The 27964-nt window shown below is 45.7% G+C and overlaps 1 long non-coding RNA gene across 1 annotated transcript in view; it reads right to left on the bottom strand.

The window, feature by feature from the left end:
* Nucleotides 1-27964, bottom strand: part of LOC142498566 (uncharacterized) — a 198355-nt gene that overhangs the window by 92668 nt on the left and 77723 nt on the right. The window lies entirely within an intron of this gene.

Below are 27964 nucleotides of genomic sequence, written 5' to 3'. Positions count from 1 at the left end.
GAGTAGCTTCAGGGAACGCCCCCCGAACCATTACAGAAATAGTCCTGTTATTGCCTGGGTGCACACGGGTCTCTGATCTCACCGCAGAGGCCCTGTCCCCTCGCCGATACTTTGTTGGCGAGTACAGAAAGGTATCCACACCCCCTGGTCCATAGCCCACCAGGGGGTTGCCCCAACTGCAGTGCCAGGATGGGCCTGCAGGCTCCCTGGTGTAGCTTCAGGGACCCAATATTCCCCATCCTTTTCTGGTTTACTCAGGATAGGCAGGGTATCCACTCTCCCTGGGCCATAGCCCCCCCAGGGAGTCGCCCCAAACCTATTATGCCAGGAGGGTGCGTATGTGGGTAACCACTCTCCCTGGCCATAGCCCTTCCACGGAGTCGCCCCACAGGCTAGTGACTATATGTGGGTCACCACGCTCCCTGGCACATAGCCACCAAGGAGTCGCCCCACATAGAAGAATGTCCATTTCCAGGGTGACCCCCTCCCTGGGGAAACTTCAGTGAGAGATCCCCTCTCTGCAAGGTCTGCAAGCTGCTGGCAAAGTCTCTGACACCGCTGCATGGTTCACCTGCCTTTGAAAACCTGTCCCATTGGTAAAGCCTGTCCTGTCCTGGGGAGCAGTACCCATCTCAGCAGTGCCTCCAAATGTAACCCTGTTATCCCCCACCCTACATGAGATTGGGGGGGTACACTCCTTCTCAGGTTACTCTCAGGTGTGTTGGTGCTGGAACCTGCTGGTAACAGGAGGGCTGAGGGCTCCGCGGTGGTGTGGGGAGAGCCAGGACAGGGACAGAGGGTGGGACAGGTTACCTTGTTCTGGTCATCTCTGGGTGGTGCAGTGCCTCCAGCCAGTAGGGATCCTCTGGGGTCTTCAGAGGAGGGACCCCCACTGACACATACCAGAGACAGAGTTCTTCCACACAGCAGTATCTTTCTGGAGTTTTATTGCAGCATCAGCACAGCAGCACAGCAGCACAGCAGCACAGCATCACAGCAGCACAGCAGCACAGTATCATCAGTCCTGTCTCTCTAGCTCAGAGCCCTGGCTAGCATCATGTTCTTCTTGGCCCCCTCCCTCCCACCCAGCATGGGTGGAGGGAGAGAGAGAGTTGCTGTAATTACTCCTCTCACTCAGTAGATCACAGACTCAACTGACTCCCTAACTAACTGGCTAACTGACTCCTTAATTTAGGAGGTGTGTCTCAATGTGAACATCTCAGGGGAGTGTCTCTAACTTTGAATCATTACAAGACAAAGCCGGATACAGATTGGCTCACACACAGCAGGGGGCGTTCCAACCAATATCCACCCCTTTGATTGACAACCTCAGGTTGCAAGGCCTGCCCTTGAATATGGCTACATATTCAAGGCTGAATACACATACAGACCTTTTGAAGGAATGAACCTTTCCACTGCCTGTTCTAACAGGACTGACAGAGGAAAAGCCCCAGAACAAGAAGTAACTGCCAGGAGGCCATGTTACATAACTAAAATTCATCAGCAGTTTTGAGAATGAATTAACCTCCTTGTTGGTAGAGCTGCCTGCTGTGCATTGCAACGCAATCTCAGATAGTGAACCCTCCACCCAAAACTAGGGAAAACATTGCTTTAAAATGGAGTGCAGTAAATGTAACTTAATTAGCGGAAAATAAGCACTAATACTTGAGTTATTATTAGCCATTCAACATGTTCTAGGGGACTGGGCAGTGTTGAACAAATTAAAATTCTGTAACATAAACAAAAAACATCACCAAGCAAAACATATTATAGTTTTTTATTAATTATGTTTTGATATATGTTTTCACTTTTATTGTCATGTTCAATATGATAAGGTTTATATTCTGGACTAGAGAGCTGGAGCAGATGTGAAATAATACATTGCCTGGTGGAAAACTATCAACAGTTTGTCCCTTTCATCATTCAAGAAGCATTATCTTCAACTTTGCTCTTGTAGGAGTAATTTGTTCTCATTATACATGCCACGTGCTTCTTTTTTACAGGTTGTCAGTTATTTTGACATTGTTATGACAATGATCCTGTCATGTGTACAGTATATACATTTACTTTATCAATGACAAAAATAGTGTATATTCATTGGCCTTCCAGAGCAGAATGGAATCATTGCTTTATATACAGTATGTCGTCCCCACATCTTATTCTGTTTGAAAATCAATTTGGTTGGAGGGTTTCAATGTTCTTACTGACAACTTACCAACAGCGGCCCCTACTCAATATGTTGTCAATCAGCTTCCTGCGCAGAAGACAAGATCAATTGCATTACAATGACTGGGGCGAAATATTTAAAGGGCCAGATCAACAAAAGAGTGCGTGCCTTTACCCCCTTTCAAATCAAAGCAAAGCCATGCCAAATCTGTCACTAAACTGATCATTTATAAAAACATAGAAGCAGATTGAAATATACGGCTAGTAGAATGTTAATTTCTGGGTATAGTGGTGGAACATTCCTTCTTTAGCATACGTTAGAGAGAAAAGGCAACAACAATTGCAGTTTTAACCAGCTTCTTGTCACACAGCTTTAGGCACGTTCTTTAGTGTTGGGCGCGTGCTGCGCTGTGCGCGCAGAATTTTAGTTGGCTGACATTAATCAGCCTTTCTATACAATGGTCACGCGCACGCACGGCAGGGAGAGGGGAGCCGACAGACAGCGGCGAAATGAGGAAAATCATCTTTTTGGGCTGCTGCCTGCGCTCAAATGTATGTATGTATGTGTGTGTGTATGTATGTATGTATGAATGTATGCATGTATGCGTGGATGTGTGTTTGTATGGCTGTGTGTGTGTGTGTGTGTGTGTGTGTTTGTATGAGTGTGTGTGTGTGTGTGTGTGTGTGTGTGTGTGTGTGTGTGTGTGTGTGTGTGTGTGTGTGTGTGTGTGTGTGTGTGTGTGTGTGTGTTGTATGGCTATGGTATATTTATTAAACTTTTTTTTTCTTTCAAAAATCTTATTTAGAACTTCCTTTTACTCACACAACCCATGCACACACATATACTCACATATACTCACACATATACTCACACATACACACACACACATACACACACATACTGTACACATTACCTGCAGCTCCCGGCTCTATAGACAGGAAAAGCATGCGGCACATGCACGCGCGTTCGCATAGGAACGCACGGCCGCATCCTGTATATAACAGCCCTAACTCAACTCTTAAGGCAATTCCAACTTCCAAAAAGCTTAATGTTAAGTGCATCCAAAGCAACAATCTACCTTTTACACTTCAGGCCTGCCAGCAGAGACGTGCCAACTTGCCCAAGTTCAGTTTGCGATTTGTCTTTGCAATATACAGTAGTTTTATGGAACTTTTAAGCACAAACAATTCGGGTTTTGGTAAAACTTTGTGGCTTAAGAAACCGAGAATGTACTTTTGAAAAGTTGCTCCCACCTTGAGCCAGAAATATTTATCAAATTTAACCTGAGATACCTGGGAAATAAACTAATTTGAATATACTTTGCATATCAACTTAGCTAATGTGATTGTTATTTCTGGTGTGTTCACAGGTACTGTATGTCTGCACATGTTATATAGATGAGGTGGGAGGTACATTACACAGTGGGCCCTCAACTAAGTAGGACTCCCTCTCTCCTTCTTTTAAAGCTCATATTTCTGGTTGGGAGTCTGTTCCATTCCCCTGGTGAATGTCTTGCGAGCATGGCTGATTTCCTAAACATTCCCCCCCGCCCCCCCAAAAAAGTGCAAGCAAGCAAAAATTGTGCACATCTCTACCTGCTAGGGTTTAGGTTGTACCCATATAAAAATGTAGTTAGAAAAAAAGAGACGAGTTACTAGAAGTAAATGCAAAAAGGTTTGTGCACTCGGGTATTTGTTTGCTGGCTTATATTTCCTCGATAATGCAGATTTTATTGACCACGCATAACTTGTGAAAAACATGCCAAATTCTTTCAGGACTTTCATCCCAAAACAGCAGGACTGAATCAATGGCAGCTTATGCTCCCTAGAAGATTGATGCACTGTGCCTCTACTAGACAAAACAAAGTGGATTTACAATCAATCACAGAAAATGAACCTATGCAGCAGCCCATGGAAACACAATACATTTTGTCTTGGTCAAAAGGAAAACTGACAGCAATTAAAAGACCTGTGAAAAATGGCCAAAACTAGAGATGTGTGAACTATTTGCTACATTCGCAAAGTTTTTCGGAAATTTTAAATATATTTTGCAATAAAAAGGGTCGCTCAATGTTACCCCTTTTCACGATTTTCTCTACATTTTGCAAAAAATGGTTAAACTTCACCATTCTGCTCCAAACCTTTGTACGTTTTCTTAACAAACAATAACGTCACATGACACACGGAAGCGTTTCATCTGCAGAATACTCCGTCATTTGGCACTATAATTTTAATTTAACTATATTATTACTTGAAGCATGAAAGAGATGATTCCCTAAACATCATCATATACCTGTAGAGACGCACTGATTTGGTTTAGCATAATAAAGTATTTATTGACCACATTTCTGTATATAAGGGGAAAAAATAGCTTCTGTTGAATTGTTCCTTATTTAAGTCAATAGCTGCTGAAGTGAAACCAGTGGTTTTTTTTTTGTATAGGTCACTACTTAGATTTGTACAGTACAGTACAGTACATCAACAAAATAACCAACAGAATGGAAGTTCTACAGGCTTTCTGAGATTACTTCAAACATCCCTGGTCATGCTTTGCTGCATTCAAACGCTTCCCCTTCTCTACAGATCACTCATGCATAAAAGAAAGGTGAATCATTATTCTTCAGATAAAGCTTTGGAGCTCACTTTATTTTAAGCCACAAAAATATTTCACAGTTCTGTTCATTTTTGGACAATGCTGATAATTGTAGTGTACGGTTTAGAACAGAATAAATTAGTTCTATTTAATACTTTATCGTGTCATCCGGAATAGCGACGTGCACATTTTTTTTGCGGAAGTTTGCCCTTGTTTGGCCAAAAAATATCTGTCAAACACGAAAGTCAATTTGCAAGTCACGTGACCCTACCCTTTATATACTGTCATTTTCGCGAGTCTGCTGAAAATTGGACACAGTGCTGAGCACTGCCACTTTTGTGACAATTTCACAGGACATTTAAAACCAGAGACAGAACATAAAACACAGACAAAGCTCAGTTTTTAGCACATCCAGTGAGACTCATACACGGTACAGTGCCTAAATATATATGTATAAATATCTAATAAGTAAAATGGTCTTTTAGTTTGACATTTTTGGCCAAAATTGTTGTAAGCCCCTGAGCCAACGCCAAGGCAGACCACATATCAGGGGTCCCTAACGCTAATATAAATTCTTAATAACCTGTGTAATAACAGGAAGAATGATTTATAGTAAATCTGTCAATATTAGTTGCAAAGTTCTAAGTCTGACTGAAGCTTTTATTAACCTGTACATTACCAGGAAAAGCACTCTGTATTAGAGATGTCACAGCCAAACTGCAAGCAGGCGAGTTCCCCTGAGTGGAAGATGCTATGGAGTGAGCCCATAACCATTTAAATGTGGGAGGGGGTGAGCTTAAATTAGGAAGGAGGTTGCCACCCTCCAATCAGCCATGACTAGCTGGACAACAATTTCACAGGACACGCACATTTTTCGAGAAACTCGCAACAGATTAGTGACGCACATTTGAAGGCATTTGCACTTCTCTATACCAGAACTTCTATCCCACGCCTTTAAAAGTATATGCAAAAATATCAGTACAAACGTAACACAGTAACTATGCAATTTAATCACATGGTGATCTGGACGGATTTAGCTTGAGGAGAGCGGTTAAATTTATGCATTACAAAGTAATTGCAGTTATTCACGCTTGCTTGCTTATGTGGTTTGCTTCCATTTATAGGTATTGAAAAGAAATGTTTAATCGTTCTTGGCGAGTAGTGCAGATAACAAAATCATTGATTTCAGAATGTCTTTGCAAAAGATTTGTAATTGTAATAATTTAAAAATGAGAAATAAAATGTTTAACGGGTTGTAAAACATAAATGTTATGGATGGAAATCCTGTAAATCTTTTGTATATTATGAAGAGTGGGAAACATCCCTGTCTATAACAGGTGTAGCCAACGCCAGTCCTAAAGGGCTATCAACAGGTTGGGTTTTCAGGATATCATTGCTTCAGCACAGGTGCTCAATCAGCGGCTCAGTCACTGGTTGGTGGCCCTTGAGGACTGGAGCTGGACACCCCAGGTCTATGATATAAACCTAAAATATCAACTTACAAGTTGGAAGAACCCCAGGCCGCTCATTATGATTAACCCTGTCAGCACTGGAAGGGCCTGCAACTTTTAATAGAGTTTCTGATGGAAACTGATAGAATAAAAAGTACAGACTGCTTCTTTAACAGCTGCATTGTTCCCGTGATGTTGTAAGCAGCTAGCCTGATCAGACACCTGACTGCTAGTGGCCAGGTCACACAGTATGATTGAAGTATCAGGACAGCTAAATGTATCAATTACTTTGTTGCTGGTCGGTGTGTAAAGCATTACAGAGCTGAACAAAATGAAAGCAGCAATCCCAGGTACTGTATTAAGATTTATTTTTTAATCATTCCTGAACTGGGGGGTTCCCCAGGGCTCATTGGTGGTCAAAATCTGGGACCCCATTGTCCAGAGCAGCACGTCCAAAGTCCACCGGCAAACTCTGGGAACAATATGGCCGCCCGCATCAGGGCTCTGTCTGACAGCTTTTTCATGGTGACCCCGGCGACCATATTTGTAGTATTTTTCAAAACCAGTGCAAAAAACTACAAATATCTCTGAAACCAGGAGGATCTCCGGAGGGGGTCCGATTTAAAAAAAAAAAAATCCAGAGCAGCTGCGATTGCAGTTTAAATCCATTTCCATTATTGCAAGAAGGTGACAGGTAAAAATGGAGTACAACAGGATGTGGCCCTTATTCTGTAAGGTGTGATAGTGCAGATGATGTGCTATTGCATGAAAAGAACAATACACAAAGGGAGTCTCAGAGCCAGTAACTTAGGATGCCCCTAACAGCGGTCTGAAGAATTAAAGCGTAGAAAACCTGGGTGCTACGGCAAAAAAAGGATCTGGTCAGGAAACAAAGCTAGAAGATAGGCTAGCCAAGCACACCAAACATCAAACGCTCAAGTAATTGCAAATAAAGTAATTTAATGAGTCATCCAAGCATCCAACGTTTCGGTGCAGAGCACCTTCATCAGGGAGGCAGCGTTGATGCTTGGATGACTTGTCCAGTCATTAAATTACCGTTTTTGCATTTACTTGAGCGCTTGATTTTTGGTGCGCTTGACAATTGCCCATCTATTGCATGACAAGCCCATTAAAGTCAATAGGGCTTTTCATGCGATAGCCCGTCGCAAAAAGCAGAAGCGCATGCTTCATAGTGTAAAAAAATATAACAAAATGGAGTACATGTATTCAAAGGGTAAATCTCCCTGCTACGGAGATACCTCTACAATCAGGAGCAACGTGGTCTTTGCGAGGAAGGATTTCCTAACCCTGAGATGTGCAGGCTGGTGATTGAGATTTTATCTCTACATGCTGTCTTTTTATCTCTCCTTGTGAGTGCGATTCTTACCCTTTGAATACATGAATTACATTTTGTTATACTTTTTTACACTATGGAGCATGCACTTGTGCTGTGGATGTGATTTATCTAAGAACAAGCTGCCTGAAGTCTCCATTCTTCAAACAATATTGCATTGCATATAAGGACTTTTTTATTCTGTGATGTATGTATGTATGTCTTTATTTATATAGCGCCTTCACTGTACATAGGTGCAGGCTTCACAGCAGTAATACATGTGACCTAATTTCTCGTTATGCACCATCCAGACTCTTGCGTTCTTCTCCAGGATGTCTTCTGTCTACCCCCTTTGTATCTAAAGCCCTCTCCCGCCTTAAACCTTTTTCACTGACTGCCCCACACCTCTGGAATGCCCTTCCCCTCAGTACTCGACTAGCACCCTCTCTATCCACCTTTAAGACCCACCTTAAAACACACTTGCTTAAAGAAGCATATGAATAGCACTGGGGATAATACTGGACACATGTTACATTAAGCTTGGCCCCCTGCAGACGCACTTACCAGAACTCCCTCCTACTGTCTCTGTACGTTCTCCCTACCTACCAATTAGACTGTAAGCTCCTCGTAGCAGGGACACTTCTTCCTTAATGTTACTTTTATGCCTGTAGCACTTATTCCCATGACCTGTTATTTATACTATCTGTTATTTATTTGATTACCACATGTATTACTACTGTGAAGCGCTATGTACATTAATGGCGCTACATAAATAAAGACATACAATACAAAATAATATAACATAATAATATAGCACATAATGGGAATGAGCGCTTGAGACACAAAAGTAACATTAGGAAAAAGCAATCCCTTCCCAGAAGAGCTTACAATCTAAGTGGTAATTAGGGAGAACTTACAGAGACAGTAGGAGGGTGTTCTGGTAAATGCATCAGCAAGGGGTCAAGGTCGATGTATGGGTGAACAGTATCAGCCACGGATCAATTCACATGCTTTGTTAAAAAGGTGTATTTTAAGAAAGGACTGTTGCCAGACATTTTCTCGCAAAACACCAGTCTGTTTTTAACAGCTTTTGCGATTGACAAAGTCTCAATGGGCATCAGGGGTGGAGACCTTGAGAATGCGCTACTCAAAAAGGAGTGTAGATGATTCCTCAATTAGAATCTATTATGCCCCATGGTTTAAATCTGCAGGTTCGCAAACTGGGGGTGCACCCCCCAGGGGGGGCGGGATAATTTGTAGGGGGGGGCGCAGGCAGTTAGAGGCTCAGTGCTCTTCCCCACGGTATTTAAATTAAATGCCGGGGGAGGCGTGAGGCCTCTATAACTCACTTACCTACTCTCTGCGGGTCTTCGGCAACGCGTCACCATGGCAACGCACGTCAAATGACGCCGCGGGGTCATGTGACGTCACACGACCCCCGACGTCATTTGACGCCGAGTCATTGGGAGAAGGAGGGGGCGCAAACGCTGCAGCTCCAGGGCAGGGGGGCGCAGCTCAAGAAGTTTGCGCACCCCTGGTTTAAATGATTACATGGGATATGCTATGTTTCTATAGGTATTGTTGAGAGTACAATATGCATATACTCCATTTTTTATTTAATTACTTTATTCACCCATATTGGGATTTAGTCATACCCTATGGGTATATACTATGTCAGATGTTATCAGTTTGACATTCTATATACCTATGTGCTACTCTGTGTTTTTGAGTGCTTGTTTTTGCTTTTTAATATATAGATGTAGGTTCTTCTGCAACTGTTAGAATATCAGCCTGTGTTATTATATTTTGTCTTATCTCAGATTGATCTGATTCTGACTTAATTTCAGACATGCGCAGTGCCTATGAATGCCGATAGACTACATCTCCGATATCTGCATTTTGATTGGTGCAACAGCAACACATGACTGCTGACGTCTTTGAGCGCAAAGCCTTGACATATTAACCGCTGTGAGAAAGACATCAATCCAGGAGGAAGCCGCCTGTGGTGAAACGGCCGTCGGAGTACTGCCGGGACCGAGCCTCTTACCATCTTATGCAGTCTTCCTGGATTGAAGAGTGATGAGTGGCTGGATTGTGCAGGGCTGACGAACTGGTGAGCAGAGCATACTTGTGCATGGAGCATATTTGATGCTATGGATTAATTTACTTCTATTTTCAATCAATTGCCAACTAAGGCCGTGCTCTGCTATATAGCCTGATATATAGCTTCCTTGCTACACGCTACAATTCTGATGCCACAACTACAATTATGTTCTATTATTACATACTACTGTCGCATGGAAGATGTGTTCTCTGCAAATACCCACCACTATTATAAACATGTTTGGGACTGTATTCACTGACATTTATATTTGCTAACAGCATTTGGAGAAATTGCCCACACAGACTGCCACTGTGTTGATACACTATTGCTACAATCTATAAACAAAAGGACACACTACTACAATCTATCTCATTGTGGGAGAATTCATGTTTACACCCTTTACATGTGATTCTTAATGTTTCCAAGTGGGTGTTTTCCCACTGTGATTTGCATCAATTACATCTACCCAGTAGGAGCCGTGTTCTAACTAGTATTAGCAAGTTAGTGATACTGTAATTTTCAAGCAACACTTGCTTATTATATATTATACTCTGCAAGGGTTTTTCCTGGGCATATGCTTCATCATAGGGATATGAATTTGCATTTTTATATGCATGCATTTCTGGTATTGTTTTTTTCACAAGAAAAGTTCTCAGTGTAGTTCTGTTCTACCGTGTGTATCTTGATCATTATTTTTGCACGTGTGCTTTTCAGACCTGCAGGTCATTGTTTTCAATGGGAACTATTAGTTCCCATTGTCTGTGTTAGGGCATTTTTTAAAATTTAAATTGCATTTATGTCAGAAGTTCATCATTAGATCTTATTTATGTCTCCTACATTTTTTGTTTCTATTTATGGGTCTTCTTGCTTTATGTTTTATGTGGTTTTCTGTTGTCCCCGCTTTGGTCTTAATCTGTCTTTTTTATCATATTAACCTCGTTTTAATAAACATTTTAATAAACTTTAATAAACTTTTTTGAATATTCATTATTTATCAGAGTGCTTTATGGGGGTTTTCTTCTTTTTTTGTTTTTGAGATATATACACAGACACACACAGACACACACACACACACAGACACACACACACACACACACACACACACACACACACACACACACACACACACACACACACACACACACACACACACACACACACACACACACACACACACACACACACACACACACCGTAGCTATGCTGAGATATCACATTCAGAAGAGTGTCAAGGTTCCAGCAGGTTTTCATAAGTGAAAGTATTTAATCAAAATGTTCATGATACACACAGGCAATCAACCAGACTTCACCTAGCTGATTAGGACTTTTAGAAAAAGCTTGATCTGAGAAACAGGAAAGAGATTCCTTAGCTCACAAGGTAGCTGACAGAATGAAAAGGTGGGCTGTGTTCTGGGAGCAAGACAAAAGGAGACCAGACCTCTCTGCCTGGACCCTCAAGCAGACACCTACCCAGACACCACTGACCTGAAGGGTCAGCTGCATTAAGGTACTGCTGAGACTTTGGGGTGATAAGTGGGTAATGGGCTTTTCCCCACCCAGCATTGCAGAGAGGGACTAGGGAAGTAAGTTAGCCCTTACACAGGGAAAAGTGTTTTATGTATATGTTTTTTTGCGGTATTGTGTTAAAGGAACAAGAAATAAAGTCCTATTTTTATTTCATCCATGCCGGGCGTCCTGCTGGGCCTGACTCTCTTCCCCGCACCGAACCTCTTTCTCCCACCGATGCGTGTCAGAAGTTGGGCCCACCCAGAAGTCTGGCCCAGCTTCCAGTCTCGCATCGGTGAAAGAGAGAGGCCTGGAGGCATCCAGAGGCCCGGCAGCCAGATGCAGAAGTTGGGCCTGCGTCCAGCGCCGGCCTTCTTGGTCCCACTTGTTCCGCTCTGCCCCGTCGGCAATATGTTTAGTAGAAGCTGTTAGGACTCTGGAAGTCTAGAGGCTATGGAATGTTGCATTACTAAGGGCTATGAGCACAGAGGGTGGACTCCGCTCAGCTTACAAATATATTACGTACTAGAGGGGTGCTAAAGGGAATGTGCACTATATGTAGACAAAATAATTCCTATAGTAAGCACTCTACCTTTACTAATATATACAATTATACTTTAATATTTTAATGAACAGAAGAGAGAAAACTAATTGTGAGCTAAAACCTAGAAAACGCTAAGGCTGTGTTTATAGTGGCGTATTGCTTGCTGATGCGCGCTGAGGCCCGCTTAGCATATATTCAGAGACCCATTATATGTTATGGTGCCATTCTGAGTGAAAGCTTCCGCTTGCTTGCTCACGCTTGCTGAACCTCGCTCAGCTTCCAGCTACAGGCAAATCTGTGTTTCTGTGCTTGCTGGAGACGAGATGTGGTCACGTGACCGCACAGCCTCCAATCAGAGCGCAGCACAGAAATGATCTTACACCCGAGAGCGGCCATTGTTCTCTGTGTGCTGTGCTGTGCTGTGTGTGTGCAGTGTATGCAATGAGTGTGTGCTGTGAGAGTGCTGTGTGCTGGTGCTGTGTGTGCTGTGAGTGTGTGCAGCGTGCTGTGTGTGCAGTGTATGCAGTGAGTGTGTGCAGTGTGCTGTGTGTGTGTGCAGTGTATGCAGTGTACAAATTTTTTTTGGACATTATTATGTTTTTTTAATTCGGGGTCCATATATATATGGATATAAATATCCATTATATCCATGGATATAGGGGATATATATGAAATGAGATATATATATTTTATATATGTGATACAGTATATATATTTTGGATATATCTATATATCTCTATATATCCTATATATATCATACATATGTAACGGTATTTCTGAACCGGCCTGACCCACCCAATCTCACATTGGCCCCTGTGGTCTAACCGGCCCCCATTACAGTGTGGTAGTGTCTGGTGGTGCACCTGTTGGCAACAGGACTCCTGAGTCTCCCGCATGATGGTGTATGGGGAGGACCCGTCCAGACAGGCAGCTGAGGTAGTGTGCTGAGTCCTACCTAGTTCCAGTGCAGCGCCTCCACCTCATCAGGGTCCCTGCGTCCGCATGGGGATGGTCCTGTTGAGGAACTCCTCCGTGGTGCTCCTCTCTGTACATTCACTCCAAACATGTACACTACCGACACACTTTATTAAAGTGTGGCCGGTTCCGCAAGCCGGGAGATTTCCCGGCTTGCTAGTGGCCGCCCCTCGGCGTGCCGCGCGTCACCGACGCGCGGTCACGCGTCATCGGGAGCCTGCGCCCCCTGCACGCGCGTCCAGGGCTCCCCGAGGGAGCCCTGGTGTCCCGCGATCGCGGGACGGCGGCAGGGGGTTCCGGGGGACCCGGCGGACCCGGCAGCGGTAGGGAGAGCGCCCCGATCGGAGGGCGCTCTTCCGCTGCTTCGGCGCGCGCCCGTCACCCTCCGGCGCGCGCCAGGATACTGCTGCGGCCAAGAACGGGCAAATGCTCGAATAAACTTGGCCGCAGCAGTACACGAGAGGGTGTTCGAATAAGAGCATCTTTATTGATTGATGTGGGCTAGCTGCCCCACGCAGTAGAATCTTTAGCCACTCATCTTGAGTCAATGCTTCCCTTTGAAAGGTGAGCTCTCCTTTAATAGGGATTCCCTCTCCCAGCCGGGATATCTTTACCCTGTGCCAGGTCCCTGGACACAGTCTCTTGCAGTTACTATAACATAACCAGTAACTCAGGCTAGGACTAGAACTTGAACTCCTCCTCCTCTTAGCTGAACTTGTACTAGAACTACTTTTTGACACAGTGCTGTGCCTTATGTACACTCTGGAATCTGACACACTTCTGACATCACAAATCATGGAGTCAGAGCATGTGACCACTCCCATCCATACACAAGGCACCCCACCAGGGTGTGAGGGCAAACCTCCATAATTACTGCTGGCATGCCCACAACTTACCAGGCCTTACTGTCAGCAGGAGAGATGACTGTAGCCATTTTACATGACCGCTACATTCTCCCCCTGGTGAATCCCATCGGCCTCGCTGGGACCTAAATTTGTTTACCCTTTTCCAGGAAGCACTGAAACACAAAACATAATTAGAACATCTTACAAATTTTGATAATGCACACAGAAAAAAATGTCTACAGTACATTCCGCCAAGCCCGCCCCGTCCAGCAGCCACGAACCCGCGTAATACATAGTACCTCCTAAAAGTAGTGACTGGGGTCAGGTTTTCTTACCTCCCTACCACCCATATCCAGGACCGTAACATAGTAATGTCTCGGCAGTCCCCTCTCGGGCCTATAGGTCACCTTATGTTTGTAGATGTTCCTTCCTATGCCCCATATGCGTACTAAGTGCTCTATCCGTTCCTCGGCCTTCTTCCCTACCACTGCACTTCCTCTTCCGACTAAGTACATTTCAATGGCCTCCCTAAGCCACTTCCCTCTATTTTCCTCTATTTCGTCCATGAGAGGCTCAGGGACATACGGGTGCTCCAACCCGTGGGATGACTTATAACGAGCCGTTATGGCCCGCTCAGCCCTACTTATCCTGGTCAGGTCAGCCCTACCGGCCCTCCCAGGTAACACCCATGATAGGGGCTCATCAGGGTCCACCGGATCTGACAGGATGCTGGGACCCATGGGTTCTATCTCCCTATGCTCGATCTGCAGCCATCGCTTCTGCAACTCTCTATCCCTTTGCTCAGGGGTGAACTCTCCCGCTGCCCACCAGTAGTCCACTACATCTTCTCGCCGGATGAGGAACCGAGTGCGGTCCATCCATGCGGAGTACCTTTCAAATAGTGGGGCCCACCAACGGTGCTCTCTGAATCTGTGTGACTCCCCTGACTCTCTATCATCTTCCAGGGAAAATACCCCCGATGTCCGTTCAGATCGCGGTACAGACCACCTGTAAGATCCCGGGGCCTTTTTCACTGGATCGGGAGCTACAGGGGGCAACCACCGGCCTACCGCGGCCACTCTCAACTCTCCCCCCCCCCCGAGAAGTGCCTTCCGTAGCGCAACTGCGCTGTCTCCCCCAGTCCGTTTCACCTCCTCTTCCGAGGGTATGTCCACCGACTCCAAGCTAGGCGGGGATCCCGTGGAACAGGTGACAGGGGCAGGGGTTTTATCTAGGGCATGGGATGGGGCATAAGGGCAAGTGATGGGACCCCACGGGGTTACGACCCGTTCCCGGCTGTCCGTAGACTGGTCCAATGAGGACATCTCACCCTCCTCAGTCCTCGGATCGCCCATCCAACTCCTGGGCCTTTGAGGTGATCGGGGACCTTCCCCCGATCGCCGAAGCGTCGCTGCGTCTTTCCCAGCGGTTCTGCCGTCGCCACCGGAAGTGATGTCCTCCCCGGAACCGGAAACGCCGCCATCTCGGGTCGGATCCCCATTCGGGATCTCTTCTTCGATGACGACATCCGGAAGCTCCGCCGTCGTCTTCACCAGAAGTGATGCCGTCTCTCCACGTGTGCCTCAGGCCTGGCACGGCCCTTCCTCCGCTGCGCTGTCTGCCGGGACAAGGTAAGTGATGGGGCTGCTTCTCTTACCAGTCCGCAGGGGCGTTGGCGTCTCTCTCCCGTCGCCGCCAGGTCCTGGGACGGCGGGACTCTGTCTCTCGGCTCGCCGATCTGCGGGGGACGCCCTGTTTTCCAGACTGCCACTCACCCCACGGGGTGTCGTCCGTCCTGGGTCCATCTTGGATCCCGATTTCGCCACCGCTAGCTCACGGAGATCCTCGTCGGAGTAATCTCCCTTCCCTGATCTCGGGGTCACCGAGCGTGGCGAAAGTCTTTTCTCTGCGCGGTCGGGGGGCGACCCGACCGTCTCGGTTGCTACTGACCCAGCCGACTTAGTCGACTCCAGTCCCCTTTCTCCGGGACTCGCACGGCTGATCCATAGTGCGCCAGGGGACTCGGCGGAGCGCTTAGCCGTATCCCCCGGGGGGTCAGCAAATTGGATCGGAATGAACGTCGGCATTGGCCATAAGTATAGTGTCCCGCATTGTGGGCAGCGTGCCGCCGTGTTAACAATGCCTCCGGGCAGCCCGCATTGTAGGCAGAGCCCGACCACCGTCTCGGTGTTAGCCACCCTGACTACCAGTACCCCGCCGGGTACCGAGTAGGGCTGGGTGGATACCATAGTTCCCACTGTGGAGGAGCAGGCCATTCTTTTGGTAGGGACCACTTTCAGTATGGGTCTCTCCCGGTCAGTGGTTCCTCGCAACTAACCGGTAGAAGCTTCTGGGCCAGCCACTTCCTGCTTCGGCTCCTCTTTCCGCTGACATAGCTGGAACCCGCCCCCAGGGGTTGCAAGTATGGGCGGATCCCACAGGGGAATAGCATGCCCCTTAATTAAGGCCGCACCTTTCTCAGTCCTGGTGGGCGCGGTCTGCGTTTTCGCGCCAATTTCCTCATCAGAGTAGGGTTCTTGGGCCGCGGCTAGTTCCTGCCTTCTCCTAGCTGCTGCTTTTCATGCAAAATATCCCTCCTTTTTGCACGTTACCTCCGCGGCCGGAACTACTTCTTGTAGTGGCGCCGTCTGTATATCAGTCCCTAGGCCCAGTGGGTGCATTCCCACAGGCCATAATTGAAAGTCACTCCCCCTGGTGGAAATCAGGGGAGGGTCCCATAGACTAAGCGGTTGACTCCGCACAGGGGCCGAGTGAGTCACTGTCCATGCAGGCGCAGCCATAGCTTTCGCGCCATGCCCCCCATCAGGGCGGGGCTCTGCTGTTCGCGCCATTCCCGGCCAGCTCTTTGCAAGTTCTGTATCAGCCATTTTTTCTGCGACTGGCCCATGCGGTTTCCCTAGCAAGCGGGAACCGCCATTTTGGTTGGCTTTTAAGCCCGAAAAGTCAGTTTGTTTGCTCTCCTCGCGGGGTTCCCCCCCAATTATCACAATGTCCTCACACTCTTCAAGGGTGGCCCCTCGGTGTCCCAGACAGGACAAAAACGGGGCAGCCACGGCCTTCGCTCCACTCCAGAGCAGATTGGTTAAAGACAGCTCAGCGACAGTTTGCTCTTCAGTGGGGCGCACGCCACGGGTGCCTTCCCCATCAGCCTCTGGTCGCCATTTTGGGCTCTCCGCACCATGCGGATCCTCCATTCTTTGGGTTGTCACACTCTCGTACCAATTATCGTACATGGGGCTCCGCTCTGCGGGGCAGCCACCACACCAGTACAATAAAGATTGCTCAGATGCACCACCACATGTGTACCTGATCTAGGCTGGACTCATGTTGCACTACCTCAGGCTAGGCTCACTCTCTCAGTGTCTGCTGTAACTCCTTCCTCCCAGTCTGTGCTCCTTATGATAAGTGTCTGGAATGGGCTAGAGTACTCTGGCTCTGCCATGCAGTACTTGGGGCGTCTACCTCTCTTGGTCAGCCTAGCGCAGACCCTCTCCAGGATTCCTGACCACGTTAACAGGCTATCCCTTCTGGCGTCCTACCAACTAGCACTACCTCAAGGTGACTTGGTCAGCTATAGCCCGGCTCCAAACCCCTCACTCCTTTCAGGCCCCTAGGTCGTCCCTGCGAACTGACAATATCCCGTCAGCCCCCTGACCACCCCTAGGTCCGTCCCTACGCAGCACAGAGTGGCAGCAGACTCTCTCCCTGTTTCCCAGTGTGCCTAGCTAGAGCCTGTCCTGATGACAGATCTGATCTCAGCAGCTCGCCTCCAAATGTAACGGTATTTCTGAACTGGCCTGACCAACCCAATCTCACATTGGCCCCTGTGGTCTAACCGGCCCCCATTACAGTGTGGTAGTATCTGGTTGTGCACCTGTTGGCTACAGGACTCCTGAGTCTCCCGCATGATGGTGTATGGGGAGGACCCGTCCAGACAGGCAGCTGAGGTAGTGTGCTGAGTCCTACCTAGTTCCAGTGCAGCGCCTCCACCTCATCAGGGTCCCTGCGTCCGCATGGGGATGGTCCTGTTGAGGAACTCCTCCGTGGTGCTCCTCTCTGTACATTCACTCCACACATGTACACGAGAGGGTGTTCGAATAAGAGCATCTTTATTGATTGATGTGGGCTAGCTGCCCCACGCAGTAGAATCTTTAGCCACTCATCTTGAGTCAATGCTTCCCTTTGAAAGGTGAGCTCTCCTTTAATAGGGATTCCCTCTCCCAGCCGGGATATCTTTACCCTGTGCCAGGTCCCTGGACACAGTCTCTTGCAGTTACTATAACATAACCAGTAACTCAGGCTAGGACTAGAACTTGAACTCTTCCTCCTCTTAGCTGAACTTGTACTAGAACTACTTTTTGACACAGTGCTGTGCCTTATGTACACTCTGGAATCTGACACACCTCTGACATCACAAACCATGGAGTCAGAGCATGTGACCACTCCCATCCATACACAGGGCACCCCACCAGGGTGTGAGGGCAAACCTCCATAATTACTGCTGGCATGCCCACAACTTACCAGGCCTTACTGTCAGCAGGAGAGATGACTGTAGCCATTTTACATGACCGCTACACATATATATACACATCCATCCATATCATACATACATATCCATCACACAGATCCCTGTCCCGCCTCCCGCCCCCGCCCCAAAAGCCCCGCCTACCAGAGCACACGCTCTGTCTGATGGGCAAGAACATGAAAAGCAGCCACTTGGTAAGCGAGAGGTGAGCATCAGCAAGCATCAGCGCTGGAGAGCACAGCCATTCTCCACTATAAACACAGCCTAAGTGCTTAGTTGGGACCACAATGGGTTCCCCAAAACTGCTTGGAACACTCTATATCTCAGAGAGATCCTAGTATTGCAGCAATAATAATACTTAGCCACAGCTATGTATAAACCCCATGCACTATTTTTATATGTAGCGCTGTTTCACCCACCCTATGGGAGATGTGGCGGCTACTACATGTGTGGTGCTTTACCTGTGGCTCACAGGATGCTTGAACCTCCGCTGCTGGGAGCCTGCAGTGTACCTGATCCATCTGGTGACAGCGCCTCCACCTATGAGGGATCCTAACTATACTGGATAACCCCGTCACAGGACAATATACCCAGTAGCACACACCAGAGTATAACGGTATTTACTAGGCACAGACTTAGAACACACATATAATATGCAACAACACCTTGCAATGCGTATATTGGTATTCCCACACTACTTGGGTGCAGAGGCACCAGTGTCCCAGTGTCCAGCCCACAATAGGCACTCCTCCCTAAATGTGTGCGACAGCGCTGCCCACAATCAGTGTTAACGTCGGTGCACTTCTAGATTGGATATCCCTGCTGGATGCTCCAACACCTGGTAGCACCAACAGAAAACAAGGGTCCGTCTGGTCCCACGCCGTCGCCGTCAGCGATGCGTCCGCCTCCACGTGGGGTGGTATCCAGCTGGACGGTCCCACCTTAACAGTCTCATTATGCGTTGGTGGTCTAGTCCCAGACCACAGGCCGCATCCCTGTCTAAGGGCCTGTCCCTGTAGCAGCCACAACCTACAGGGGAGTTGGGGCCTAGCTGGGGCCTAATAGGGGGTCCCTGGCCTAGTGCAGGGGCCACAAACACCTTGTCCATACACCCTCTCCCTACCTTGTCCCAGCTCCGACTGTTGTAGCTCGCAGCGCGCCACATGTATTAATGTGTCGATCAGGGGAATGCTGCAGCCCTATTGGCTGCAGCAGTCCCCTGCTCCACACATTGATACATTTGGCATGTGACTGCAGACCCTGGGGCTGCTGGAGGATGTAGTTCCCCTGCAGAGTACTTTATCTAATGGCCGCTGCTCCATAATGCTCCTGCACATGCGGAAGTAGTCCCATGATGGCCGCTGCAACTATTGGGCCATTGTGCATGCGCGAAACGTACTGCGCATGCACGCACATTCCAAGATGGAGGCCCCCGCTAGACAGGTGCACCACAGACCTCCGTGGCCCACTCACCCAGCGCAACCTCCCTGCTCCTATTGGGGGTTCCCCGCTATGCGGAGGTAAGCGGGGAACCAAGGGGGGGCCGAGGGGGATGCCCAGAGGGGAGACCTGGCCACATATACTTGCAGAGTTAATACAGGGCTGTGTTATACACATATGCACCAGTTAGGTAGTGTACCTCATATGAAAAGAATCCTTGGTAATGATGAATCGAAAAGACTACTTTAAAGGAGACTAAAAACTCGTTAAAAAGTCATACTCCCCATTAAGCAGGGTGTATGAAATTAAATCCGTACAGGGAGATATCACAAGTGACAGATCTAACGTATAGATCTGTGTCACTCACCCTAAAAAGCGGTATACCTGATGCACAGGAAAAAATGTCAGGTGTGTGGACCTCAGAGCTAGCGACTCCATAAGTTCTTATGGTGGACTCATGTGACAGCTTGCAGTGCAGCCCCGCATCAAGGTGAAAACTAGCGATCTATGGGGGTTATGCACTAAGCAGTGATAAGTGCTTTTAAGTGAGATAAAAAGCCATTATAGCGTGATATTGCCTGCTGTGAGATTCACAAAGCAGTGATAAGTGCTTTTAAGTGGGATAAAAAGCCATTATATCACGATACTGCACTGTTATCACTGCTTTGTCTCACAACAGGCAGTATCACGCTATAAAGGCATGTATCTCACTTAAAAGCACTTATCACTGCTTTGTGCATAGCACCCAGAAAACCCACTTATCACTGCTTAGTGCATAGCCCCCTATATCACCAAAGGGCTTCCGTTTTTAGTGCTATTGCAGATGGTCTGAAGAGCGCTAATGGCTGCCTCCTAGGGCCCACAACATAGTTTAGCTTACTAAGGGGCCTATGCAGAGAGCAGCGCTATTTCGAAATTCGCCATTTTTTGGAGAAAATCGCGCAGAAAGCAGCAGAAAATGGCGAGTTCCGAAAAACGCTCCAATTTTTCTTTTCTAGTTATAAAACTCGCCTCGCGGCTGGCGAGAACCTCAATCTCGCCAGTTTTAAAAATATCCGTATGCAGAGAGGCGCGAACGGCATCTAGCGGCTGTTCGCGCCAATAAAATGGCGCGATTGTCTCAGTTTTAACTCGCCAGAAAAAACTGCCGCTCGCGGCCATTGCAAAGGGAAAAAAAAAGCCGCGAATTTGTTTTAACACATTTCTGAAGCGCGCATCTCGCCAATTTAAACTCGCCACACGCATCCATGTTAAACATAGCAGAATTCGCAGTTTTCTGCATATGGAGATTAAAACTCTCCAAAAAAGCTACTTTTTAATAAATTCGCCAATTTTAAAATTCGCTGCTCTCTGCATAGGCCCCTAAGTATTGTATCTTGAACTTGTAAGGTTCGAGTATATCAGCACTGACCGAAGCCTAGCGTTTCAGTCGTGTCTATGACGTCACAGTAACTGCGTCACCAAAACCTGACGCGCCTTTCGTTCCGGTGGGACCATCTTCGGGGGTGGGCATTACCAGCATTACTGCTATCCTTATATACCCTCGCTGTTGCCATGAGAACCCGTTCGCCAATCAAATGGTCTGGAGCCGTTCATAACAAAAGAAGGTAAAGGAGATTGCTGCTTTAGCCAGATTAAAAATACGGTTTAAAAACGCATTGAGAGATGTGACACTAGGGAAAATGTCAACGATTATATAGTCTGCAGGTAAGCCTATTCATAACAAAGCTTTCTGCTGATATTGCAACTACTGATGTGGAGATAAACAGCTCCAAGCACTGATTCCTATTCCACTGTGTTTCTTAGTCAATATAACACTGAAATCCACATATAGTAAACACCACAGTGTTATTACTGATATAGAAGTCAGTCTAATGACACCCGCTTACTAATCTTAGATCATGGTGCCAATGAATTTTAACAGATTCAATAATTCCTTGTTGCACACAAAGCCAAGTGTAATTCAAGTACATATGTATGATCTTCATATATGAATATTCAGCCACCCAGAGTGTATTTGTGCTTGAATTACTGTCTGTTTATTCTATCAAAGTAATTCTCGTTATACAGTATGTGATGCATATCTGTATAAATACAATGAGAATCTGTGTATATTTTTTGATTATTTTTAGGACCCATTCGCCTCCTTTTCTGATGATATTAAGGTAAGTAATTCTGCATTTACATTTGTTATATTCATTATTGAAATATACACATGCATAGTTGTTATTGACTGAGTATATGTATATGAATAACAGCACAGGAAGTTCACAGTTCTAATAATATTTACAGGAACGCTGTATAGGTCAACCCCTCATTAAGTCCATGAGGCATTTGAATCCCTAAGGTATAAATCCACATGGCTTCGGATTTGAGTAGTATATTATCCAGATCTCCTCGTCTGATACCTAACGTGAAATGATCTATGCCTTGAAAGGTTATGAAGGACGTACCTTATATACTTGATTCACATGTCTTGATACAGTGTATCTATGTTATTCCTGATAGTATCAATGTGTTCAAGCATACGCCTCCTGAACTATCTTCTGGTTTTACCCAGGTACTTTACTTCACATCTGCATGTAGCCAAATACACCACTCCTATTGTCTTGCAGTTTATGAACTTTTTTATTGTGAATTTTTTACTTTTATCCCAATTCCAAAAATCCTTGGAAGGGTTCACAAACCGACATCCCTTGCAGGACCCACAGGCATACAGTTGTGTGAAAAAGAAAGTAAACCCTCTTTGAATTCTATGGTTTTACATATCAGGACATAATAACAATCATCTGTTCCTTAGCAGGTCTAAAAAATAGGTAAATACAACCTCAGATGAACAAAAACACATGACATATTACACTGTGTCATGATTTAACAAAAATAAAGCCAAAATGGAGAAGCCACCTGTGAAAAACTAAGTACACCTTATGATTCAATAGCTTGTAGAACCACCTTTAGTAGCAATAACTTGAAGTAATCATTTTCTGTAAGACTTTATCAGTCTCTCACATCGTTGTGGAGGAATTTTGGCCCACTCTTCTTTTCAACGTTGCTTCAATTCATTGAGGTTTGCGGGCATTTGTTTATGCAGCTCTCTTAAGGTCCCACCACAGCATTTCAATCGGGTTGAGGTCTGGACTTTGACTGGGCTATTACAACACCTTGATTCTTTTCTGTTTCAGCCATTCAGTTGTAGATTTGCTGGTGTGCTTGGGATCATTGTCTTGTTGCATGACCCAATTTCGACCAAGCTTTAGCTGCCGGACAGATGGCCTCACATTTGACTCTAGAATACTTTGATATACAGAGGAGTTCATGGTCGACTCAATGATTGCAAGGTTCCCAGGTCCTGTGGCTGGCCCAAATCATCACCCCTCCACCACCGTGCTAGACAGTTGGTATGAGGTGTTTGTGCTGATATGCTGTGTTTGGTTTTCGCCAAAATGGCGCTGTGCATTATGGCCAAACATCTCCACTTTGGTCTTGTCTGTCCAAAAGACATTGTTCCAGAAGTCTTGTGGTTTGTTCAGATGCAACTTTGCAAACCTAAGCCGTGCTTCCTTTTCTTTTTAGAGAGAAGAGGCTTTCTCCTGGCAACCCTTCCAAACAAACCATACTTGTTCAGTCTTTTTCTAATTGTTCTGTTGTGACAGGGCTGCTTGTACTTTTGTAGAAGTTAAATGCATGTTTGCTTTCTGGCATCAAGTGCACCACTTTATCTTTCTTTCATTCTGTTTCTGTCTTTTTTTGCTGGGCCCAGCGATCTTTTTTTTGTTTCCTTTATCTGAAACTTTACTAACCTTTAATGTGATGTCCTGAGGTCAGTCAGTACAATACAGGTCTGGTTGGAGTTAAACACAGTTTGATGTTACACAGCTATGGGCAGTCTCTGTTAAAAAGGAAAAGGGCGTTTCCTTCCTGCATACCATTCAGGGTGGATTATACCATGGTATGGAGGCGGGGGAATTAAAGTAAGTGATACTGAATGTCATTTATTTTTCAGAGTAAAGACATGCATGGGATGTTTGTAAAAGGTACTGTTTTGGGGCTTGCTATAGAAAATTGTATGTTGTGTGAAGTGTATTATGTGTGAGGACTCAGGGGTCATGTCGGTCGCAGCGTGACCTCCCCTCACCTCTGTCCACTCCCGCGGCTGTGCGGCTCCCTCCTCGCCCGGCCTCCCTGCTGAGGAGACTTTCCCGTCCTCCCCGTCGGGCTGCTGCTGCCCCGCGCAGGACTGGTGCTCGGCTGCCTGCCGTTGCTTCTGCGCGCGCATCCCCTGCTGTTACGGAACACATTCCAGCACCAGCTAATTTATTCACTGCTCTTGCAGTGAAGCCACACCTCCCTCCCACACGCTGGTTACTAGTTAACCCTAAACCTTATCACCTGGCAGCCTATTATGGAAACCAATCCTGGACTGCTCCTAGGGCTCCTCCAGGCCTGCCTCCGTTAACCATTGGTCAGCCACAGTACTTAATGCCTGTTCTGCCTCTCTCACATCGCTCGACATAGTCTCTGCTAGAGACGTCTATTCTGGCTCTCCCTTTGTCTTTGTGCATTCAGGTTACGACCCGGCTTGGTGGACGAACTTACCTGGCTCTGGATCCCGGCTCCCTCTTGACCCTGCAGCTTCTTCCATCCCTCGACCTCAGCTTGGACCTCGATCTTCCGTATCTCTATCTCCCCGACTTTTGGCTAACGGCAAACACTTCGCTTCTCCAGTACCGGTACCGGCAAGTATTGCTACACCTGTTCACACCTGGCCTGGCAACGCCAAAACACCAGACTCCGGACACACTCCTTCTGCTGCGGGTGCGTGCACATATACGTCCCCAACTCAGTATAAGGGACGAGTCTGGTCTGCGGGCAGCACCGGCGTAACATTATGTTTGCAAATTGTGTAAGTTCTGGGGAGACAACTCCCCTGTGTGGTTTACTTTATTGGTTGTGTCCTAATTAACCAGTAATAAAAGGGAGGGAGTTTCTTTCCCTGGGGCTGCTGCACTCCTTGTTGCTGCTATGTGATATGAGGTTGTCTCTTTCTGCACTTCTTGTTGCTGCTTTGTGATATGAGGTTGTCCCCTTCTGCACTCCTTATTGCTGTTATGTGATATGAGGATGTCTGTGGAACTTCAGTGAAAGGATGCAAACTTTCTAATGCAGATATTGCTGGCTATTCTGTGGCTGGAGACATCACGCTGGGAGAACTGGTTGTTGTACACCTGAATGTGGAATCCCTAATAAAAAGAAGGTTCAGAGAACAGCAAAAGCCTCTTTCATTCTTCCCAGGGTCTGATGCTGCTGCTTCTTTAAATAAAGGCTGGGACTCAACCTTTCACAATTGTCATGAACTTTAACATGCTAACTGAGGCCTGTAGAGTCTGAGATGTAACTCTTGGGTATTTTGCAATTTCTCTGAGCATTGCAAGGTCTGACCTTGGGGTGAATTTGCTGGGACGTCCACTCCTGGGAAGATTGGCCACTGTCTTGAATGTTTTCCACTTTTGAATAATCTTTCTCACTGTAGAATGATGGACTTTAGATTGTTTGGAAATGGCCTTATAACCCTTCCCAGATTGATGGGCAGCAACAATTGCTTCTCTAAGATCATTGATGATGTCTTTCCTCCTTGGCATTGTGTTAACACACACCTGAATGCTCCAGACCAGCAAACTGCTAAAACTACGGCTTTTATAGAGGTGGTCACACTTGCTGATGATCAATTAATCAAGGGCATTTGATTAACAGCACCTGTCTGCTACTTAGCATCTTAATTCCTATGGAAGCAGTAAGGGTGTACTTAGTTTTTCACACATAGCTTCTCCATTTTGGCTTTATTTTTGTTAAATAAATCATGACATGGAGTAATATGTCATGTGTTTTTGTTCATCTGAGGTTGTATTTACCTAATTTTTAGACCTGCTAAGGAACAGATGATTGTTCTGTTCTGCACAACTGTATGTTCCTGTGGGTTTACAATGTAGCCAAGTATTTTTATATAGCTATGTACAGTAGTGGCTATGAACCAAGTGATCTGACAGATTGATTGGTCATCTATTTGTTTCCCTTAAGTCCTCATCCTCCAATAGAATATGCCAGTAGCGATTGAATATATCACGGAAACTGTGCCATTGTCTGCTGTATGTGCCTATTATTCTGATAGGTTGTTTTTGATCTTTTTTGTTGTTGGTATTGTCATAAAGCAGACAGTTATGGTCCGTGCTTTTGCTCTTGTGTACACCTTTTTAATGCTTGTTTGGCTATAGCCATGATTGAGAGATTTAGATCTCATGATCCCTGCCTGTTGTTCAATCAGATGGTTGTTAGATCAATTTATTTTGGCCCTCAGAAACTGGCCTGTGGGTATTTCCAAAGGGAATTACCAAGGGCTACTAATAACATAAGCAGTGTCTAAACCTGACTGGCATTCTGGTATAGCAGTTTTGAAGTAGCTGGTTAGAGCAGCAAGTCGTTTGCTGTTTAGCCCTGTTAGTGTGTAATACTGACAGATAATTGACAATGTTGTTATTGTTGTTTTCATTGGTAATACAAGAGAGAGTGTTATTAGGTAGGGTTGCTCCTTATGAGCTTGGGTGTGCTTCCATGTTTCTGCAGGTCAGTACTAATGTAATGTTCTCTGTGATTTTAGTGTTTTGTACAACCTCTCTGACATCTTATTTTCCTTCTTGAATGGATCTTGAATGCTTAACCCCAACATTTGTAGCAGGTCATATTCATTCCAGTATTCAATTATTTTGGTACTAAGATTGCATTCAGTATGCCAGTGTAATGGCTTCAGTTTGTTATACACCCAAGGGGCAAACATTCTAAGTCACTAGTAATGCGAAAGGGCATTACATCTCACTATAAGAACAGTATAAGAACAGTATGTGAACATTGTTGCCCAGTGTCACCTACTGTACTTATGCACTGAATGTTTGCATTCTCCTACTTTCCACCTTACAGCCTATATTGTATCATGAAACTTGGTAGGTTCTCTTGATAACCAAGGATAGCAGACTCATTACCCATGTGTCCATCTTGCCAAATAGATTTTGTCTTCTGGAATGCGATTTGTGAACAGGAGGAAAGAGTTTTTCTACAGATAATTTTAGGGGCAGTGACACAAGCATGACAATAGGTATATATTTATATTTGTAGAAGAGTATGGGTTTTTATATTAGATGTTTGTGAAAATTTGGTGTCACCAAAAGTAATGATACAATCAGGGTCAGACTGGCCTCTCAAGGGAAGGTATCATCCCCAGTGATCCCGGCAGTTCACTCTCCCTCTCTCCCCAGTGAAGATAGCGGGTTTGTCCTCACTCCCTCCAGTCAGATGCTTCATGCCGGTGCACTCATGCATACTGTCCCGCTCCTCTTCTGTGCTAAAGTGTAAGACGAGGATTGGGACATGAAGCAGCTGACTGGAGGAGGTAAGGAGAAGATCCCCCCCTCCCCTGCGGATGCAATGTCCCTGCTCCTTGTGCACTGGGCAAAGAGAGAGTGAGGTGCAGCCCCAATGTCATCTAATCCCTCCCCCATGTCACCTTCTGTTCCATGTGTGATCCATCTCCCCACCCCCATAACCCACTCCATACTCTTGTCATACTCTCCCTTCCATATCACTCTCCCTCCCTCATGTAACTCTTTGTTCCTCTATGTCACTCTCTTCCCCCATATAATTTATTATTGTTATGCACCTGCAGTGGACTTCTATACTGTAATGTGTTTCCCCCTGAGTCCTTCAGGCCCTAGTCTGACACTGGCTACCATGTTTACTGTTGTTGTATCATCAACCATACTGTAAATGCATTGTTTCACAAAATTAGCAAGCATTCGTTATACGATATTGTATGATAATACAATATGGAAAACAGGAAAATATATATTTGGATACTCAACCTTCTTCCTTAAATATTCTGTCACTTCTGTTAATTGCCTTAAACAAATGATAACGATTCTACAGTATACACAGGGCCAGCAGGTGACCAAATGTTATATATATGGAAGAGTACATCAGTACAGTAATTACTCTTTAATTATGAATACTGTAATATTAAAGATACCACACACACTATTTCACTTTTAAAGAGTCCAGTTTATTTTATGAAATGCCCATTTGTAAACATTAAATTTCCTTTCTGTTTAAGAAATGTCATTAAAAAAAACAAATTCCTATCTACTTCCTAACTTCAGCACTTTTTAAATTAAACATTTAAAAGTAATCCATCCGTATTCTATTATTTTAACTTTGTATTTTAAATATGCTTAGATGCATCAACTCAATTTTACTTTCATTTATCACATGGCAGAATGCGCATTTGTAATAAATAAATATTCAGCAACTGTACAAAGTTATGCAGAAACCGACTAGCACTGAACTGCAAACTGATTATTCATTTGAATTGCAGATTTCCTGACTGATGCTTTCCCTTTAATATTCATTACATAGAATT

This window comes from Ascaphus truei, chromosome 7 (genome assembly GCF_040206685.1).
Source record: "Ascaphus truei isolate aAscTru1 chromosome 7, aAscTru1.hap1, whole genome shotgun sequence".
NCBI lineage: Eukaryota > Metazoa > Chordata > Amphibia > Anura > Ascaphidae > Ascaphus > Ascaphus truei.
This window is presented reverse-complemented; position numbering and strand designations above follow the sequence as displayed.